Genomic DNA, 19,702 nt, shown 5'->3' with positions numbered 1-19,702 from the left:
ACACCGAACACAATAGTTTACATATCACAAGTTAATTATCTTAAAACGTATTCCCTACATTTATCACTATTCAGTAATATATATATTCTTGGAGGAACAAGCGAACTCGTTAGTGTAATGCAAATTAGGGGGCGGAATTTAGACATGTTTTGTAAACAAACTCGCGCTACCAGGTTATCCATGGGACTATGTAGATTCTACACTTGTACTTTCGCATGCACAAGGGCACATATTTTAGTGACTGAGCATCGAATAGCATACCCTCCCCTGTTTGGCGTTACAGTATTTAATCGGGAATAATAGGTGCTACGCATATTTAGTGACCTGCGAAATTTGTACCCTTAATCATATTACCATTGGTGGCTCATCAGCACGGCGAAACGCTTTCAAAGTCAACCTACCGCTCAAAACATCGGTAACATAACATGTTTTGCCAACAGACTTTTGGCCACTGACTAGATGCTCATGATGTTGATCACTGGAGTGTCTGATCCAGACTCGATTATATACATACCCCGCAATATAGATGGAATAATGCTGAGGGTGGCTTTAAGCACTAATTGCCTTTTACGGGCAACATCCATCCAAATGCTAAGTGATGAAGGGTTGAGCTACCGTACCGGAATGAGGCCTCTGTCAGGAGTTACAGCAGAGATTGTTCCTGCAATCAGAAACCTTACTAAACGACACGGTATTCCACACCAAAATACTAACACCGTCTTGGAATCTTGGCAAATTCAAATTTCCTATACTCTCCCTTTTCTTTCAACATCAATCAAACGCAAGTAACCTTTGTCTCCCAGTCACTCGTTCAATATGAATACGATACCTAAGGTGAGTGAGTGAGTTTACTTTTACGCCGCACTCGGCAATATTCCAGCTATATGGCGGCGGTCTGTAAATAATCGAGCCTGGACCAGACAATCCAGTGATCAACAGCATGATCATTGATTGGGGACCGATTTCATGTGTCAACCAAGTCAGGGAGCCTAACTGACCACCCGATCCCGTTGTCGCCTCTTACGACAAGCGTGGGTTACTGAAGATCAATAGACTAATCCAGACCTTCACGGGTTTATGAAGTTTATGTGACGTAACATATATTAGTTCCACCCGTTGCGTCAAATACAGTGATATAATAGGTGAAGAGATGAAGTTGTTAGATGCACTAATTCTGTGTTGTGTCTAGTGGTTAATCATTCAAATAATTGCTTAATAGTATTACATGCTTAGTGTTTGTCATTTGTAAACATCCCGTGAAGTGACACCGCTGTGAATTGGCGGAAGCGGAGATATTCATGTACATGTGAAAATTTACTCGCTTCAATAATTCTTACTAAAAATTAAAAAAAATAAGTTTATCACACGTTACTTGGTAGTCATAAGGATTGTTTTACGTTTTGTGCATTTATCGAAGGATCACCGTCAAAAAATTGTATACAATCGCGTAAATTCTGTGACTGTGATCCTCTTTAAAGGAGATGCGACAAGTTAAGGTATCTTTGCAAAAATACCTGATACGGTGACGCCACTGCCAGTTTGTGATGAGATCCACTTGCCTACGGACTGGATTAATGAAGGGTGATTTTTTAACTACGAACCTGGTGATTCTAAAGATACTGATCGTTCCCAAGACCCTGAAGAACCATATGAACATTCGCAGATTGTCAAATTCGTTCATGACAATTAAAATCGAAACACTATAAATCAATTTACAACATAAGACTTTTTTCAATCCACAGAAAGGCTTCGTAAACATGCCAAGGGGATAATCCTTTGGATATCCGTAACTTGCACCCAAAAAGAATAGGCAACAAAATGGAGAGCATTGTTCAGTATCCATCAACAAGCTGAACCTGCGTCCTGCAGGATGCTCCACTTCAGATTCACGTTTCTATATTGCCATCAGCACTAAGGAAATTCCCCTGGTTCAAACGACAACCTGTTGGTATCAATAAACTCAGCTCTATTATGAGTCGAATGTCAAAAAGTACTGGTTTCGAAAAAGATTCACAAACCATTCAGCAAGAAAATTCGATGTCCCAAAACTATCTGATGAAAATATTCATCCAACGTATATTATGGAGATATCCGGTCATCGTAACATGCAAGAGTGTAAACAGTTCATCCTCAAAACACCGTAAAATCAGTAACATTGTTCAGGGGCAACGAAGAAGAGTCGGGTGAAATTTTTTAAGATGTGCGAATTACGCTTTGTTTTGTCCTATTTACATTAAAAAAAAAAAATTCATAATAAATGATATTTTCGCCATACTCTACAAAGGAAATAGTACTTATAAGACATTTGTCTAAATTAATTTTTTATTAAAAGGTAGCTAAAAGAAAAATATCGGTTGGAAAGCATGTGTTTTAGCTCAATTCTGCTTGTCCCACACTGCTTGTCACTTGAAAAAGACGCTGATCATTTGTTTTACCAGAGTGATCTCCCATTTTATCCGTGTCCTCAACTCCATTACATTGTAAAGGAGTTGAGTTAATTTGAAAACATGACCACCCAGATTGAAATTTATTTCGGCATTATACATATTTCCTACTAGATATTGTTTAATAATTTCTTTTGATTGCAGCATTCAGAGAGTGACATTGAAGAATTTTCGTGGACGTGTTACGAGTGTCAAAAGTCAGCATTTAACAGCGATCTGTTGGAGGAGCAGCTTATTTGTACCGACAAAACAGTTCTTACTGACAGTGATGGTTCCTTATGGCTTTTTTTGTTCGGCATGTAGACGACAATATCATCTGGAATGTGCAGGCAATATTTCGGGAAAATATTGATGTGAACGATTTGGAGTTCGACCGATATTTGTGTGGCATTTGTGGATGGTCCATTTGCTTCTGAGACATGGCACTAACAGCAAAGGAGAGAATGAGGAGATATAGATAGAAACGGAGGGAAAATCCAGAGACACTTGCTCAATATAAAGACAAAGAAAGGAAACGATGGCATGAACTGAAAGAAGCAAAGAAAGTAAAGATGATAGATGAAATGACCAACTATGAAAAGAAGAATCCGAGAAAACAATGGAGAAAGGCCTATCATCGTCATCATTTCTTTCAATGAATTCACCACCAGCATCCCCAGCCTGTAATGAAAACTTACTCAGGGGCAGATGAAAGAAGAACAGTTAGCCGGAAAAGGGTTAGGAGAGACAGAGCAAAGGCATACAGACAGCTGTCAAAGTACTATTTCGCCTTTCAAAACCAAAGAAACTGACAGAGATACAGAAAGCGTCTTCAAAACAATTTTGAATAAAAGGATCTCGGAGCAAATGAAATGAATGGCACTGATGTCAGCCCAAGAAAAAAGACAGTACAGAGTATTGTAGGAAAATCAAAGCTTTCTGATAGAGTGAAGAAAAATTTTACTTTTGCATTATGGAATTGTAGCAGAACTAAAAAAGAAACTCCCTGAACCCCCCTTTCAAAATTCCTGGTACCGCCCATGATTTTTACTGTCCTTCGATGACAAGTTTTGGACGTTCTAGATTTTTATTTTAAAATTGACATAAATGAAATTGTTCTCGTCACGATATGGCTGAAATATTGCCGATGTGACGCTAAATTTTAACTCGCTCCCTCACTTTCCTTGTGTCAACACTTCATGGTGCAAGCAGATATACACAGGCCAAGGTCGGAGAGAGAACCTTTGACGTCAGAATCGCGATATATGACGTCACGCCACCAAGGTAACATCGGCAGCTGATCTTCTGGCTCCGGGATCATGAAATTCTAAAGTCTAAAATTTGCTTAGCACAAAATAATCTTAGGTCTAAAATCATTTGCTAAGCTAAGATTTTAGATAAGACTGGATCATGAAACTCTCAGCAAATTCTTAGCTAAGACTAAGACAGCTACTATGACAATTTTAGAATGATGTAATCATGTCCGGTCACTCTTAATTAATTGAGGAGAATAGTTTAATAGCAGGCACCTGCTGAAAATGTTCCAAACAAGTCAACTGAGGCTTTTATCCCTGCCGCGGTGAATTTTAGTGTCTTTACGGTTGGGATGTTTTCGGAAATACACCAACATGAACACCTGAGTGCGCTTTCTGCCATATTGCATTGGATAGTGTTTACAAAATCACGTTTCGCGAAGGCCGGAATATTGAGTCGCCTGTTACATCACGTATATTTCATATTCAACTGCGACATATGCATCACTGGATTCCTCATACATTTTAGTATCAAATAAGAAAGGGTCTTTGTCACTAAAACCAAGTGCCTATGTGATATGAAACGAAAGATATTGGGCATGAAAACGAACGCTGTGCTCGAAAGACAGCACTTGTTGAAATGTAAACAAAGAGAAATTGAAACTTTACACTGTGCAGCATTTTCTCAAATTTCAGACACCCAATCGTCTATTCGTAGCATGCATAGGCTCAACTTTTAGAACATACATGGGAATAGTATCGTAGCAAGAAATAGCAAATTAAAAATAGATACAATACAGTAATGTGATCTATGTTTATACGTCAAAGTTTCTGTGCAGCGTGACGCCATGACTGACAAAATCTCGCAGAACAACAACGGTAATATCTGGCTTCTTCTCTTACTTACAATAAAAACGATAAATCATATAACAATACACAGATAGTCAGATTCATTCTGATAACTTACATCACACATTTATGTACAAACGATCCCCGAATCGAGGGAAAGGTCCTCGCAAAATCCTGTGTACCCATGTAAGCGAAGCAGCCATTTTGTAAGAAATCGGTCAACGGTAGTGATGTGATATACGTTAAAGGACTTTTAAAAAGGTCACTTCACATTGTTTAGTTTCGCTCTTAATGAACCCCTGGGTATATATAATATCCACAAAATACAGTTAAAAAACGGTAATATTTCATTATACAGCTTGTATTAGGAATCTAAAACGCACCTCCTCGAAAGCATTTCGCGATTACGCAAGATAATGAGGTAGATGGTCACGTGACGTCATACCCGAGAGTCGCTACATCAACACACGGAAAATACAGTAGTACCCAGACTGTTCGCTTACTGATGTCTCCTTCTAAATCAAATAGCAAATAAATCAATCCACGAAGTCAAACATGGATTTGAATGGCATACTAGATACAGATAATATCACATACATGCAACCTTTCCAATTTGAAAGTATTTCTAGCGGCAAGACCGAGAGGAATATACAGCCGTGGGACGATCCCGATCCCGACTATGTTTTGAATAGACCTACTGCAGACTGGTATGCAAGTTACTTGCCTATCACATGTTCATGGAAAACTGATTAGATACTGAATGAATTTTTCCGCGGTCACGGTAAAATTTGCAGTCATGATAACGGCAAGGTTCGATCAATATGTTGAGCCTGTCTTCCGGTATACATCGGTATGGGACGGTAAACACTGAAATAGTTACGTTCGAGGTTCATGATTTTATGAATATTATTAAGTAACTTTCAACTTTATTTCATAAAATGCGTCTTCTGCTAAATTTATCCGTAAAGGTTTAAGTATGGTGATAGTTCGATCTCACTACTGTATAGAGAAGTACCCTAAATTCGTTAGTGTATGTTTTCGAAGAAGTCGGTGTATCGATCGTCTGGTATATCAAACATCAGTTTCATTACATTTTCAATTTCCATACATGTGTTAAGCATCGGTATTATGTCGTGAAACGTAGTCATATAAATCTGCAAAATATACGTAAAATGATAAAGACATGTAACCTCCTTAACAGCTGATAATACATATAATAAATAAATATAGATGCAAAAAATAGAACTGACAAATCCTTATCTATCTCTTTAACTGTCAGCTAGTGAAAAAGAAAAATCTTCATTGTGTTCTAGTAGTAATGTGTAAAGTGCGATCAGTCCTAAAGAAAGACGATCGATCAAATCAAGAAACCAGCACACAAAAATTAAAGCAAATAATTTATTTGCATACAAACTATTTATGACAAAATAATGCATACAGTGTGTACACCAACATCATGAAGGCAAAGACTTGCGTGTAAATTAACTGGATGGACTTGTAAAAGCCTAAGAAAACAAGATTGATCTCCAATAACACCATGTGACACAGTGGTGACTGCAATTTGGAAACATTTGCCATCTGAACAAGTCCCAGGATTCAAACAGACGAATACAATTAGGAGATAAACCTACTGTGTGGGAAAATCAGAGGTATATAACGAAATTATAATAGCTCTAAATTTCATTTAAAACCGAACGCGTAGCGTGAGGTTTTAAATGAACAATTTAGAGCTATTATAATTTCGTTATATACCTCTGATTTTCCCAATACAGTAGGTTTATCTCCATTCTACCATGACAATTTTATGAACAATTTCAGGTGGAGCTCTTTCTTTGGTTACAAGTCAATACGTGAAGCGGCCTCGCATTCCAATCTCAAGTGGTATCGCCCGAAACGGGGTGTTTGGTGGCAAACCGTCAATGACTAACAAACTCCAGATTCAGTAATAACAAATCACGTTTTGTTTTTCAATGCATCAATCACCAATCATTAACTGATAAGTTGGAAAACATATATCAAATAAGTTTAAAAGCTTGGTTCACATTTGAAAATTCCACCGTAGACCCTTTCCCCACCAGAATAGTGGCAGCAACCTCATGGCCTTGACCTTTATCGAAGTCATTGTTTACATTTGGAAAGATGCGACAGGAGAGCCACTGACAGTTTGCGCAAGGTTAACCTGATTGTATGACTGAGATAGTCTTTGATATCTAATTACTGGTACTGGGTACAAAATTTAAGAGTAGGGGCGCTTTGCTGTAACGAGAAGTCCGTGTTGTACCGAATTAGATACTGTTGAATTTTGCGCCCTGTCAACTTGACGATTTCACGCACCTCCCACGTCTGCGTGCGACAGCTGTGGTGACTCTTACACACTCATGTGTGTACTTTGTGCTCAAATTCGATTCTACGGATATTATTTTCTACATTTTGGAAAGTGTTTTGTGACCTAGTGGCTTCAAAGTGTAGTGAATTCAAATTGAATCGGATTCGCTGGCATGTTCGCGAGTCTGTTGACAAAGAGCCAGATTTGTGGTGATATTTCCGAAAGGATGGATCAGGACATGAGGGTGTACCTCTGGCATAAACACGGTAAGGTAATTAATTATACTTTTAATACACTACTTTAGATCAAGCAATGTAATGGATAAGAGGGTCATGACTAAGCTAAATAACTTTTCAACGATATTATATACTTTTCGAAAAAAAAAATATGTTGGGCTAAACAGAACGGTTTGCAGATTCTGTTATTGTGTTTTACTACCTCTAAATTTGAAACAGTACAAATTTCAAAATATCATTTTGTTTGAATTGATAACCCAACTGTTTATTTATGTGGACGGAAGGCATTAAAATTTCTTCGGCGTTCGATGTTAATGCATCCTCCGTTACCGGATCAAGATCAGTGGCGATATCGTTGACGAAAGCTAATAATAAATTTAACACGGAAATTATGTAGCAGTCTATTGCTGGATCTATTCTGACATAACATAGAATCAACGTAAACATATTTGTTTTTGCTGAATTTTTATTCGGAAAGCAGACGATGTTTTGATCTTGTTCGACTGAATATTTGTTTCCATGCTTTCGAAGTACTTTTGTATGTATAAACACCTATTGCTGGGATTTACGCAAGTAGTGAGTCGAGCCCGTCATCGCTAAATCCATCTTTAAAGACAAATGTGTAATTTCCGACAGTAAAATCGCCGTAATTTATCGATGCATCGGTAGGTTGTTTGGTGTCCGCCATGTTAGTGGGCAGACAAAAATAGTGCATTACCGTAAACCATGTATGATTGCGCACGGAAAACAGAGACCTGTATAACGTGATTATATACCTCTGAATGACTTTAATTAACCAATCACAATCCAGTGTTTACTGAAGTCATGGTAGAATAGACCTTAAGACATCAGGCACAGCTGGTTTCAGTTCACACCCTAGACACGTGTACATGATTTCATTATATCTTGATGTCTGTGAATTCACCAGTTCCTGTTTACTAGTTATAAATGAAAGTGTCTGGCAGAATATCCTGGAAAAATAGGCTGTTTGTCCTGCAAGGCTGTAGGAAGGAAACATGTTACTTCTCTCGAGAATGGCCTACTGGGTAGGAATTCAACAAACTCTGTGAATAAATTTTACATTGAATAAGAGACATTTTGTAACATAATTTCAGTATATTTTGTTTTGGCAACATAATAAAATTTTCTTTGAAATCTGCACTAAAACAGTAAGTACTTTTGTCTTAACAAATGCTGAGAGGGAAAATAGATATGAGGATTAAAAACCAGTGTCTTTGCAAACAAGACTTAGTATTGACTAATTGGTTTGGGAAAAACATGCAGTAATAGGAACAGTGTTTTCTTTTGTTTTTCAAACTGGAGGGCACCAGTTCAACAAAGATTATTGATTGTCTGAATTATATTTACCATGTACTTTCTTGTTCACTGGCTTGGCCTCTTGGTTTAGGCCTAGGCCTCCTGTCACTTTCAACTCGATGGCGTATACACTACTGAATTGTAACCACACTGAGCGGACTCTCGGGTATGACGTCACATCCACAGGCGGCAGACCGCTAAAAATATGCATACGAGCGGGCGTGGCTAAAGTGGTTTTAGTTTTGGTGCATATTTGTAATTTTTACGACTATTTTTCGTAAATGGATGGTGCAGATGTGGTATATATTCATGTTTGAATGGCATTATGTAATGAAAATGCATAGTGTTTAACCTTTTTAAAAATCCTTTAACATTGTTGTACATATTTGGCAATTTCTTTGAGGTGAAGGTCGGTTGAATAAGAGCCATGTCCCTCTGATTATACTTTCAGTATTATAATGCATATTTTGTGTATCGCTCAGATATTTTTTCATGAAACTAATTTCATTGCCTACATTTAGCCTTGATCTATATCATATCCGTGGATATAGGGTATAAGTTGCTTTTATTCTTTGAAGGTTTTTGTTTGTTTGAATAATATTTACATAAGAAATTGACATACTGAGTGTAGTACTCAATAGTTTAAACCCTTAAACAAGTATTAGAAGAACAAACGGAGGTCCACCTGCAACATGTACTTTAGTTCCTATCATGTGCAATATTCGCCATTCGGACCAATATTACAGTTGCATATGAACAGGTTCATGAACAACGATTTAATTTAACCTTCTAAGTAAAACTGACAATATTTATGAACATTATTTAGATATTTTATGAAATGTATATGCACACGTTTTTAAAGGAATTGTCTTGTTCATTGAATTTGGTTATTTCGTTAGTAGTCTACCATGTCACCCTAGGGTCTTTTCAAGATGGGGGACCACATGGGTACATTGTGTGAAGCTCATTTCTGGTGTCCCCCGCCGTGATATTGCTGGAATATTGCTAAAAGCGGTGTAAAACCAAACTCACTCACTCACTCACTCAAGATGGGGGCACCTCCAGTTCCATGTCTCAAGATGGCGGCACTTCCGGTCGCATGCCCCAAGATGGCGGCACTTCCTGTCCCGTGCCCTAAGATGGCGTCACATCCGGTTCCGGTGGGATCTCGTTGAATACGCATTTCAAAATGGCGGCGGGTGGACGGGAGAGATATCATCGTGCAGTTGTTGTGCTCCCTTCCCGGTGCCTTCACCGCAATATATGCATCAAACCAATTGGAACGATAGGCTTTCAAACAGGTATGACATATTATGTAACGCCATTTTAATGCACATTGCTCTATCTTCCGCAGTTTTTCTGGTAGGGTTTTGGCCTCACTACTTCCACCCCTCTTGCGTCCATGATGATACATCGGGATACTGTCACTTCAAGATTCTTGAGTTTACATAGGCAACAAAGGGGATCGAAGACGTCACCTCAGTGACGTGACGCTTCACGGTTCATTGGTTCAATTCATGTGCGTCTCATTGGTCAAAAAGCCTCACGTCTCATTGGTCAAATCGGTCTCAATCTACCCGCCTCATTGGTCCAATTCCCGTGCGTCTCATTGGTGAAATCGGGTCTCAATCCACACACCGCTTTGGTCCAATTCCCGTTCGTCTCATAGGGCCCGTAAGTCTCGCGAGGCGCTACTTCCGCTACCAGATTTCCGGTGACAAGCGAATACGCAAGAACCAGTTGTAGTGCCAAATTGCGCGACCGCCTAATATGACCTTACTAGACCGGACCAAGTGTACTACCATGCTTGGCTGTCACAGCTGGTGACAGTCGTAATAATTGGATCATTTGGGGACGATAAGATCGAAAAATTATTATTCCTTCAAGGATTATCGGTTCCTTACTGACAACCGACAACCATGAGTCAATTCGAAAACATATGAGTACCTTTCTTTAGCTATAATATATTTTTGACAACCAGTGCAGTTCTATCGGCGATAGTATCGCTAAACGTGTTTGTCACAAAACATATTTTTTGGAATCAATGACATGGTTAACGTAAAATGCATTTGAGTAATATGTATTTATATTGAATTAATATAACTATTCATTAATATACTGCAATTCATAAAACAGCCATGTGTTACCAACTTTTCAAGTTAATGTTCTATTCATATTTGGCCACATTGACTGTCATTTCCTTTTCAATAAAAAGTATGTAATTCCAAATTATAATATTTTTGTTTGTTTAATTTGTTATTTATTTTCTAAATACATTTGTTCTGCTTCAGCAATATTTTGTAACTATTCCAAATTAAAACTATTTTGTACATATTCAATATATTTATATTTGTTAAGAACTATTTGAGATCAAATAGTTTCTAACAAATATCAATATTGATATGTACAAAATAGTTTTAAATTTGGAATAGTTACAAAAATATTCAACAGAGACAATTGGCTTTATGCAATGTAAAATGCATGTGTATAAATACTTGAGGTACTAATATAAATACTTTGTAAACTAGTTGGTAGGCTTAATAATTTTACTCTTTCCAAGTCCAAGGGATGACTTTATGCCAGTTCAGGTGACAGAATGACTCAAAGATACATGAAATAAATTGTTTGTTGTTTTGCAAATGTGAAAGAAAATGCATTATAAATTTTACTTTGGATAGATGACAGGGATCTGCATGTGTCAAATTGTTTCTTTGCCATGCTGTAAATATACTGATAATGATATATTGAATACAGGGATTGGGATGGAGACCTTCGACATTTTCACGATTATTAGCCATTTTCTGAATTTAGAATGGGCCACTGCCCTTGTATCAATAGTAAACTTCAAAATTTTAATGGGGCATTTTTATTCTAATGTGCAAAATGGCCACTGTCTTTCCCAATGCCTGGAATAAATAGCAGTTCTTGTAACATTATAATTTTTTTTATAAATATATGAACTTTCCCATTTATGGTGACGTTTTTATTCACACAAGAAGTCATAGTGTCACAAATCAATCAACAGCTCGACAAAATAACCTTGATGGCATGGTTACAATTATTTCGGTTACTACTGTCAGATATTCAAATCAAAAATGTGAAAACCCTCAGCCATATGAATATTCATCATGAAGCAATTATTTATCAAATTATGTAAACATTATTTTATATTTTAGAGGTGATTTATAAAAAACTGGTTGTTGCACAATATTTATTACACTTTGTACTGGATGTCTTGGAGTGAGTATACAATGTACTATGATCTAAAGTACATGAGTGTTACTTAGTTCTTGGTTATGCAGGGGTGAGGTTCTGCTATGCTGTAAGCAAAATATGAAGCAGCACACAGCACCTTCAAGTCACAATTGGCAAAAATGCAAGACAAAATACACTCAAAATTTGGAGTAATCACTCAAAGACATTTCCTGTATTGTAAAATATACTGATCAATACATGGGGAAACTAAATGTGCATATATACTATGTCATGACTGTAGATTCTGCAGACACTGGCTGATAGCAGCATGAGTATGATTACTTGTCATGTAATATAGTGTTTTTCACCCATATTTAGTAACTTACATATTCCAAATATTCTGCCAATGAGGCCAAGGTTGGTAACTGGCATTCCATATTTCCACTATACAGTTAGACCAATATGTTTTAAAATAATGGAAAAGAATAATGTGTACTGGTTATTGTGCTATGAACCAGTGTTGTAATCTTACAGCAAATAAAAACAAAAATTTCATATTTCAACAAAATTCCATGTCATGTAGAATCATATGCCTATGCCATTGATTAAGTTTAACTTTCATTGGAAAGCATGTTTTTCATGGAAACTGGAGTAGTAGGGTAACCTAGTGGTTAAACTGTTGACACTCGTCACACTGAAGGCCGGGGTTTGATTCCCCACATGTGTGCAAAGTGTGAAGCCCATTGCTGCTCTCCCCAGCATTATGTTGCTGGAATATTGCTAAAAGCAGTGTAAAACCCAATTCTCTCACTTGGAACCTTTGCTATCTACACTGAAAATCTAATCTCCTACATCCATCGTTGTATATTTACTGTCAAATCAATATCATGGCTAAAAGCAGAAATCTTCCAAACCATTCAATTTGTGCTTGCTTTATCCACACTAAAAACAATAAACAAGTTTTAGAACTATTCTGCAAGTTTATTCCAAAGACATAATTACTCATAACATCTCAAACATTCTTTGCATTTTCCAGATGCTAAACCTGAAAAATACTGTACCAGTATCATCTGGAATACAAATGTTCTTTTCATGGTCACTCATCTAAATTCTCACTGAATTATCTGAGAGTCCCAAGATGTCACAAGACTTTCCAAAACACCTTGCTGGTTACAAGCATTTCCTGTTCCAGCAAGTTTCCAAAGGATGATGTGTAGGGCTTTAATATGTTTTATAACTGTACATACAACATTTCAATGACTTGCTGTTTCTTCATTGCAATGTATATTGCTTGACCACCAGATGTTAAAAGAAATCTGAAGATCTGTTTCAGTTTGTGTTTGCTCTTGATGTCAATGGTACTTGTGGTGATAATGAAATCTATTCCTCCTTCTTTCTCCTCTTAAAGATGTGCATCTGTTCAAACTGAAAAATACATAACACACGTTAGACCAAGTATGATATACTTAATAAAATGTAAACACTAAAACAGTTCCTTACAATGTTGACATCAAGATATTATTGATAAATTAAGCATGTGGATGTTATGTTTAACTGAACATGCTGCACCATAACCAAATGCTAAATGGGGTTGTAATAATATATTAATCAAGCTCATATTACAGAATACATTTGTGAGAGACACCTATTCAGAGCTATTGGTATCAATCAAAGTGTGGGTATAATCATCATTGTTTACGCACTATTAAATTATTATTTAATTCATTACATTTATTTTTTTAGAATTACACCTGGATTTTCATTGCACATAAAGTTATCTTCTAGATAATTCCAACTGCAAGATACTTTTTATTTATTAACACAGTTTTTGGGTACACATGCATTATACCGGATACCTGCCTGTCATATTTTTTATTAGGTCCCCTCTCCGGGGGACAATAAAATCCCACTGTAAGATATCAAATGCAATCAAACGATTAACTAATCTGCACACATGTCAACTCCACCCTTATTGTGCGTGCCATGCTTAAACAATACCAGCCTTTAAATAAAAACAAAGAAATCCATGTAACAAACTTACCTCGACTAATGAATGGGCCAGCCTGAAGACGACGCTGTAACAACTCTGCATCTGTTTGGCAAATATTCACGTGCTGTTCATGCAACATTGCCTTAGTGCTTTAGCAGTCCATAGTCTGTTACATGGCATAGGTTTATGATTCACACAGCCAGTGTCGAGTATGATTATCCACGGCATACCCCATGTAACAGTGTTATCGCCATTGCCGAAAAACGTTGTTTGTCACCGGAAGTACTAAACAACGTAATCTCTCGCGAAGTGCCGTGACCTACTTACGGGCCCTATTGGTCAAATCGGTCTCAATCTACACGCCTCATTGGTCCAATTTCCGTGCGTCTCCCCCATGGTTCCTAGTATGGTGATCTACCTTCAGATGCTGGCGATCTATAGCCCGTGTTTCATATTGTATTGTCTTTTTTAATTACACTGTTTCAGTTTCACATGCTAGTTTTATCTTCATATATGTGATACTCTAGTATTTATATATATACTCATTTTTCTTACAATGTAAGTAGAACCCTCAAAATATGTTCAGAAATGTTATGCCAATATGAAGCCTTTGTTTGCCGAGCTAAATAGGCCAGGGTTACCGCCCTTTGGTTATGACGTACTTGGTGCCACTTGATTTTAAACTGGTCTCCTGTCTAATCCCAAATCAAAAGATAACAATACTGAATATTAATCACGTGAAAAAAGTTAGTGAAAATTCGAAGGAAGCATAAGAACAGAAAATGTAAGCAGCAGGACAGATTGATCTTTTGTATTTTCATTCATAACCTCACTTCAGTGAAAATACAAAATATGTATAACAATGTTGACGTCCGTATGACATCCTTATCGGGAAGCGACTTTTTCGAAATGGCGTGTTCACTGACACGAGTATGCCGGAGTTTTCGAAGAAACTTTCGTTGTTTCAAGCAACGTATATGCATAAATGTGACATGTAAGTAGTCCGAAAATTCTGTCAGTCTGCTGGTTGTTATTTTCTTTTTGTTTTCATTGTGACCAAGGGAAATAGTCAGAAATTAAGAGAAGCACCGTCATCGTTGTGCGTGAGTCAGGCTTTCAGAAACTATAATATGTTGTGATGAATCTAGAAAAAAACATTGGAATACACCTATTATATTTAACTATCGCCTGCTACGATACCTTTCCCATGCATGTTCTAAAACTAATGAGCAAGTCTTTGCAACAAATAGGCGAACGGATACACAGTGTAAAATCTGAGATTGGCTTTGTTTACATTTCAAACAAGTGGTCCTTTCCCAGCGCGGCATCTTATATATTTCGTTCGATTTCACTGAAACACTTCGAATTGGTGACAAAGTCCATTTGCCAGTTTATTTGAACTGTATGAAATTCAGGGATTCGTGTCAGGAAGATGGTGTTGAACTAATTGATTTTATGGGCGAAACATAACCGACATACATGTGACGTGATTTTATAAACATTCTATAATATGGCTGAAAATTCACGTTGACGTTAATTGTGGTTGCGTATTTTCCAAAACATTCTCAGCGATTCTCGGTTCATCGACAATGTTTCAGAACTAGCATTGGTGATTTGATCATACAACAACAAAACTACCGCTGATCACAATGATACGTCTTTTTCTTTAAAATTCAATTCTCCAAGTAAAATTTGACATTTGAATTAAGACATACTATAAATTACTCAAACGCAGTGAATGGTGATTTAGTAATGTGTCAAAACTGGCGAGATTTATGATGCATGTAATTTTCAGTATATTTGATCTACAATGAGCGGATGATATAGAAAATCGAATTTCAAACCGAGTTCAAAACTGCAAATTGCACTTATCTTCGTGATTATTTGGATATGGTATCGATATCTGTACTGGCATTCTACTTCTTATGTTATGGACAACTTTAATGGAATGAGTTATGTAATAAGGAACACCCCTCTAACTTCAAAAAATAGATTCGTCTGGTTTGACCTTCGTTCTGATGTCATTGGCGCGTGCCATTTTCGAAACGTGGCTGTCCTTGATGCGTGTCAGTGCTTTGCTTAGTTCCTAATTTTGAAAAGACCAGACATCAAAAACGAAGAAGCAGTGATTGTGAGATTCGACTTACATGTTGGAACCAGGCTGGGTCAATATTTTCCTCCATCCCCGATCCAAACACATCAAAGAAATCGCCGAGGTCAAACGTAACAGTTTCAGACGACATGTTGGTTTACCTTTGTAAGGGTTAATGAGTGCAAAATAGGGTATAAAACTACATGATAAACACTTTTTATGATGAAAGAGCGCAAGACAAAAAGGTTAATTTTCGTGTACACTTGCCCTTTAAAAAACGTCACGCCCACACTTCCCTCCTCCAAGAGCAAATCCCTCATCTGGCCCCGGGATCAAGTAAGTGACTTAAGTCTAAAAATTGCTTAAATCTGTCATTTTGATCTTAAGTCTTAAATCGGGGATCACATACATTTTTTAGTCTTCAAGGTTAAGACTGAGATCATTTTTTCTCTTAAATCCTGAGACTGCTACATACCAGTCTTAACCCCTTTTTGATGCCGAGGTTTTTTCAGGCGCACATTTTCATGAAGTTTGAAAAGTGAACGTTGTGCAAGATTTGCGCTCGCATAGTCCTGGATCTGCGTTCGCCGGATCGATTGGCGGCTTCACATTTCTGGGTGTCTGTGTAGAATTTCATTTGTTCAACAACTTCCACACTTAGCTTCATTTTGAGAATTTCATGAAGTAAGTGTTTATCATTGTCATCCATGTTGAAATGTGTAATATTGTTGCAGCCGAGGAACTTTGAGCGCTGCCACCAGCTGTTTGTTACCCACAACTGAGTACCGGGCACACCTGGAGCAGTCGCCGCTGTAGCACTTCAGGGTTGCTTCGAGCACTCGAGGTATCATACTACGAAGTGTTTTCATGTCGCCAGCATGATCCCTCATCAGTTATTTTAGTAGCAGGCTGCACCGTGCTTTCACATCGTTTCTCAGCACCCTCCATTTTATGTGTACGTGCAGTGCCAGGGAACATCTCTGGGTTAAAATCACCTCTGTAACATTGTCGGAACTGTCCTTGAGCCAAGTGGGTGGGGCAGCTAGTCTTTGCACCTTCCACATTGGGTCCAACACTTTCAGAGCTTTGTCTAGTCTATCTGCACACTTAGAATCCCCATCGGTAGTTGCATAACTTTATAAGCACACTCAGTAGTGCGAGCTGATTTCCAATGTCTAGTCCCATGTTGAACTCAGACAATGGAGTGAAAGCCGTCATCTTTGCAGTACAGTCTGGTTCCCCGGAGATTTCCACATCCTTGCCCTTCCCTTTCAACGAGGCACAAGTCCAGCAGAGCTTGTTCTGGAATGATGCACTGATTATGAACTTATTGTCGGTTACAGTTTCGCAGGCGATGCCGATTGCTTGTGATGGAAACGTTGCATGGACGTGGGTACATCAACCCGTGCCCCCTGGAAAGCCCTGGCTTCTTCCTGCTTGCTATTGTCGTCGAGTTGTATCGGCCATCCATTGCAATGTTCATTTCACATGGCTTTGTACCCCTCTTTCGATTAACATGTTACATCCTTCACTAACTCCACCTTTTCAGCCATATCCTTAGTGTTAAGTTCAGTTACAGCCTTAGCGACATTGTTGGAGGTCCTTTGGATACTGCTCCTGCATGGGGGTGGAATGTCTATGTTGGCCATAAGCAGCCTCGCTTTCTTATTTCCTATAGGTGTGTCTTGTAGACCCAAGGCAAGTCCGACGTTAGGTACTGCTCTCCTTGTACAATTTCATCTCGGGTGCTACAAAGTCACACATGGCACATTTCAGTGTTATTTTCCATCACATACCCCATTTTCTCTCCTTGGCTATGTGCAGCTGAGGGTCATCACAGTTAGTTTATGTTGAGCGATGCAGCCGCAGAGCGGTGTTCCATGCTTCGGCCACCTTTTCAATGTCGACTAGTCGCATACCCTGCAAGTCATGTTTGCTATACTCTTGTTTCAGGTCATGCTTGCTGGCTGAAGTGGGACGCAGAAGCCTCACTGAAGTAGATATACCTTCGCAGTCAGGAGTTGACAGCCCAGTTCCATCCAGCCTTGACTTGGTGACCAGGGAGAAGTCTTTTGCACTGAACCTAGTCACAGTCCTGGGTATCTTGGGTGGAGAGGCACTTTCACGCTCTTCAGATTCAAGGGTGAGACCTTTGTTCCAGGGAGTATGGCCTTGGCTGAAATGTGACTTTATTCGCTTGTGGTCACCTTTCATGGTGATTGTCTTCAACTGAACTAATGATAGACACTGTGTTCAGTGTGATGATTTTCAGCTTACTGCAAGCTGCATGACATCATAATGGTTTACAATTATGACGTCATAAAGGTATTAGCATTATGACGTCATAATGCAGTTGAGCTATACACACAGATTGACGCTTTGGCCTGGTGAGAGTGGTGACGCCCGGTGACTCGCTGCACTTGATTGGCTGTGCACAGCTTCTTGAGCTACCAATCGTTTTATTGAGAAAACATAGGGCTTTCTAATGAATATAAATTTAACAGTTTCATTTTTTATTTTTATTTTATTTTAGTATAAAATGCATGTATGTATATAAAAATAAACAAAAAATTAAAAAAAAAATGCTTTACCAGACTGAACTGGTGTATTTAGATAGTATATGCAATAACAAAACAGGGACACTTGCTGTTTTGGTCAATTTCCTTTTGGTTATGGAATTATAGACAAATTAGAATTGTATTTCAAATGAATTCATGCCAAAAATGAACATTCAAATGCCAGAGGTACAGCATGATTTGAAAGGGGTATAAGTCAAGTTGTGTATGAGCGAGGGCTTTCAATTTTTTTGTGAGCCTTACATAGTGTCTGGTCTTAGTATTGATGAAGTTTTATTTAATTTGCAGATTTTTTTGAGTCCTGACCACAGTTACCCCCCTTTACTTTTACCATGACCCGGAAGCGAAATAGGAGAATATAGTGCCTTTTTTAAATGGGCTGTTCTGTCTGTGCTAATTTTTTCAGGGTGATTTGTGGTAGCTTAAATGAAAGGTGAGACATTGTACTTTATTGCAAATTCTCTTTGGTCCACAATCTGCAAATAGTATTGACACCAGCCTTCCATGATTTGACCCCAAGTTAAAGGTTGTTTAGTGTGTTTTGGGCTCGAAACCTCCGGTGACCATTGTTGACAGTGGATACAGCAAAATTGGGGTCGTCGACCCAGGCCGATATTTTGATGGTTAAGTGACAAGTGGCAAGTTGGTCAGCATGCAACAGGAAAGCAGCCTACGGCCGATATTTATTATGATGGACTGGCATGTAACTGTACATAGCCAATAAGGAAATTATTGGTGGTCTGAGGCCAGATGGTGGCGAAGGGACGCATTTCAAAATGGCGGCGAGGGAACGCATTTCAAGATGGCTGCGGACGGGAGGGAGAGAGGACGATGGCGTGCGTGCGTGTGTTGAGGGGATGTGATGGGATGGCATGGTTTTAAAGCTTTGTAACCAAGCTTTCTTTTGAGTGAGATAGGTGGCCCTGAAAAGGGCCGTTGGTATTGGTGGGTGAGACATCACCGAGGCATGGCAACTATTTTGGTGATGGCGGGTCGCTGGAGGTGGTACTGGTGAAATCGTCCATGGGTTCAACAAATCCAACACGCGTTGAAGTAGAGTGTGCATGGTGTCTATCCGGTCTTGAACGAGGATGATCTTGTCATTGAGTAGAGTCAGTAGACGATTGCCTTCAAGTTTACTCACTTTCTTTTGAATTGGCTGGTTGATGGGAGCCGGACGTTTCTGGGTCTTGTTAGAGTAGTTCATACTCTTATGGTCCTCTTTACCACAGTGACGGCAGGGATGTGGGCATTCGTAACTGAGATGGCCTTCGTTTTTTCCACAGTTGTAGCCGGTGTTGTTATCGTGCTTGTTATTGTCGTTAGTCTTCTTTGGACATATGTAATGACGATGGCCTTGAACACCAAACTCGGTACATCTGTTTCGCACAGGCGGCAACGGAAGGAGGCGGAGGCCGGAGACGTCTGCATGCTTCCAGTTTTAG

General features: G+C 38.5%; 1 long non-coding RNA gene across 1 annotated transcript; it reads right to left on the bottom strand.

The window, feature by feature from the left end:
* Positions 1–458: 458 nt before the first annotated feature.
* Positions 459–9,451, bottom strand: LOC124274828. Its single transcript, XR_006898048.1, has 3 exons — positions 9,437–9,451; positions 4,060–4,068; positions 459–537 (listed from the first exon to the last, which is right to left on the bottom strand). It is a non-coding gene; the product is annotated as an uncharacterized LOC124274828 (long non-coding RNA).
* Positions 9,452–19,702: the final 10,251 nt, after the last annotated feature.

This window comes from Haliotis rubra, unplaced genomic scaffold, assembly GCF_003918875.1.
Source record: "Haliotis rubra isolate DU_JTF1 unplaced genomic scaffold, ASM391887v1 Scf1949, whole genome shotgun sequence".
Taxonomy (NCBI): Eukaryota; Metazoa; Mollusca; class Gastropoda; order Lepetellida; family Haliotidae; genus Haliotis; species Haliotis rubra.
Note: the sequence above shows the minus strand (reverse complement) of the source record. Positions and strands in the feature narration are given on the sequence as shown.